The sequence below is a fragment of the Physcomitrium patens genome, chromosome 25 (genome assembly GCF_059467195.1).
Source record: "Physcomitrium patens ecotype Gransden chromosome 25, ASM5946719v1, whole genome shotgun sequence".
In the NCBI taxonomy this organism is placed as follows: domain Eukaryota; kingdom Viridiplantae; phylum Streptophyta; class Bryopsida; order Funariales; family Funariaceae; genus Physcomitrium; species Physcomitrium patens.
In genome coordinates, this window is record NC_143434.1 from 13,944,432 (window position 1) to 13,947,146 (window position 2,715).

Sequence of the window (2,715 nt, forward strand, 5' to 3'; positions counted from 1 at the left end):
AACATGCCTCAAATCAACCCCGAAGGACTCTCTCATACACATACACACACAAACTAGAACACAGATACAATGGCTTTTTAAAACAAAAAACGTGGCCAAGAGATAATGTTGTTTTACAAGAAAGTCATTGAGTAAAAATAAGGTATAGTTAACTTCGATAATGCGGTGGCAAAGATTGAGTTGTAAGAATCAAAGCAGAAGATCCTTAATGTTTGAACGACAAAGCAGTACGAACGATTGAAAGGAACTGCTGGCGCTTGAATGGCAAGAGAGTACGTTGTAAAAAATGCACAGAACCTGGCTGTCCTGATCAAGCTTCTGAAACAAGCTAATTGAATTGCAATTCGATCGAGCAGCAGAGACTTGCCGATAATTCCGGACCAATCCCTTGGTTTTCACGAACCTCTGCCACAGATTTCACCCGTCTGCTTATGCTGGCGGCTTTCGTCAATGATCGGATTGTGCGTCTGACTTTCCAAAGTGGATTGTATTTTTCTTGATCCACATAGAATTAAAAAAAGAATAAAGAAATGATGTGAATCTAAATGCCTAACAACTAATTGTCCCTAGAGTTCAAGCGACATTCATATAAATAGTGCCCCAGTCCATCCTTTCCATCATCCTTCTCATTTGGCTTGCGGCTTCTCCTGTGCCTGTTCAGTTGCTCTCGCTAGAACTGTATTAGTTTTATTTTTTTGTGAATCAGCGTGTTGGTCTTTTTCCCTCATTCCAATGTGTAGCCCTCCATCATGGTTGCATGGCTTGGACTGAGGGCGGTCCTCGCTAGGATGAGATAGAGTGAGTCAATGCCCCTCTCTTCAATGTGCTGGATTTATTTTGCTCGGTAATCATATCGCCCAGTGACATTTGGTGGGCAATGTGAATCACTTCCAACAACTTCGTTGAAGTTAGCTCCGATCAGTTCTCGTCGTGATCCAACCCTTCAAGTGACTGGAAAAGAGATGTTTCCTATCACTGAGATCAGATTCAGTTCATGCTCTCATTGACCATGACAAGCAATGGAGCTTCGACAAGGGTGTTTGACTCTACTACCCGTGAACCCCATCAGATGGAGATATGTGGTTGTAGAGTCATGCACCTCTGCCGAGGCTCCTGCTTTTTACTCCTTTTTTCCAACCTCATGTTTCTAGGTTGTTAGTTGATGGTCTAGACCAATGTGAGATCAACACTTGCTTCCCTTCGTACTATTCACAAGTGAGAACTGTGTGCTTGTACGCATGACTCACCGATAGTCATTGCAAATCAGACAAGCCTCGTTCAGCAGGGTGCTTCAGCAAGGGTGCTTGATTCTACTACCCGTCGACCCATTAGAGGAGCGACGCGGTTGTAGAGTCACGCACCTCTGTTGAGCACCCTGCTCGGAGTAAAGATATGGCTAAAGTCCGTGTCCCGGGTAAGAAGTTGCGCAGATGGTGATCGATTTTGGATGTTCCAAAGTGGGAGCCATGCTAGAAACAGCACGAGTCACAGTAAAGGTTCATGGGCTTCACTGTCCGACGCACTCTGATTGCCCTTCATTTGTCGTGGCATTGGGTTTTACAACTTCTGGTGCCATCCCACTCTAACGCAAGCCCCATGGGTGCACTTATTCTTCAAAGTTCTGCTACCAGAGGTACAATCAGATGCACCAGAGGTTGGTTCACACTGCACTATGAAACGACAGGTTGCTTTTCAATTCAGTCCATATCTTCCACTCTTTTAGTTCGAAATGTTCAATCTTCGACAAATGATATGATCTGATCAATCTGGGTTGCCATTCAGAAGTTTCATTGACGGAGAGAGATGGAGATAGGTGAATCGAACGACGGCACGAGATTGACCTCAACGTTGTCACTAGCAGACTAAGTTGGCGTTGATTCTTAAGGCTGGAGGGCAAACAATTGTGTACTCTCTTGTCCACTCTAGACAGATGGGAAGTGTAGTGCGGAGGATATGAGCACTTGGGATGAGTATTTACAAACTCAATAACTCCTTAACTAAAACAGATTTTTTTTTTTTTTTTTTTTTTTTTTTTCTCCTTTTTGTATCTTCCTTTTCTACTGAATCATTGCAACACTCCAACGAAACTGGTTAGGTACATATCCATGTATCAATTCATAAGGATTAAACCCGGGGTGGTATTATGAAATTAGTCTAATACTTCTAATCGCATTTGATCCCCAACTCTATATTTGCAATACAGACTTATTCATCACTTATATATATATATATATATATATATAGAGTTACAACTCAACGCACATTGTCAGTTTTGAGCATATTAGCTACGAGCATAGTGGACCTGCAAAGAACCCAGTTCATAAATCTGAATTAGTGAAAAGACCTGGTCTTCTAGCAATCCACAATTATAGTAAAATATTGTTTAGAGCAAGATTACTGCCAGCAGTAGCAAATTTCGAACTGGGGTTCAGAACAGTCTTGTACAAATCTTTTGGTGCCCACACCTTTTGGGTTTGATATGACATACTCACAACACTGGCAATGTTTATTCGGTGTACTATGGTGTTTATCAGTTGCTAGTTGGGCTTTTTATGAATCATAGGGTTGGTGTGGGCACCAAAAGTTTCTTTCATTTGCAAATTTGTTATCTTCTGGAGTTCCATGTTTCATAATATTGGAACGCTGAAAAATTGTTCTTTTTTTGTAAATTGTTCATCATGTTACACATCCTGTTCCAAATTTTCAGTATCATTC

The 2,715-nt window shown here is 41.5% G+C and overlaps 1 long non-coding RNA gene across 2 annotated transcripts; it reads left to right on the forward strand.

Annotated features, from left to right (window-relative positions):
• Positions 1 to 625: 625 nt before the first annotated feature.
• LOC149986330 (uncharacterized) lies at positions 626 to 2,507 on the forward strand. Of its 2 annotated transcripts, none has more exons than XR_016500992.1 (2): positions 626 to 1,654; positions 1,783 to 2,507. It is a non-coding gene; the product is annotated as an uncharacterized LOC149986330 (long non-coding RNA). The 2 variants fall into 2 exon arrangements; XR_016500991.1 differs by having other exon boundaries at positions 647 to 1,633.
• Positions 2,508 to 2,715: the final 208 nt, after the last annotated feature.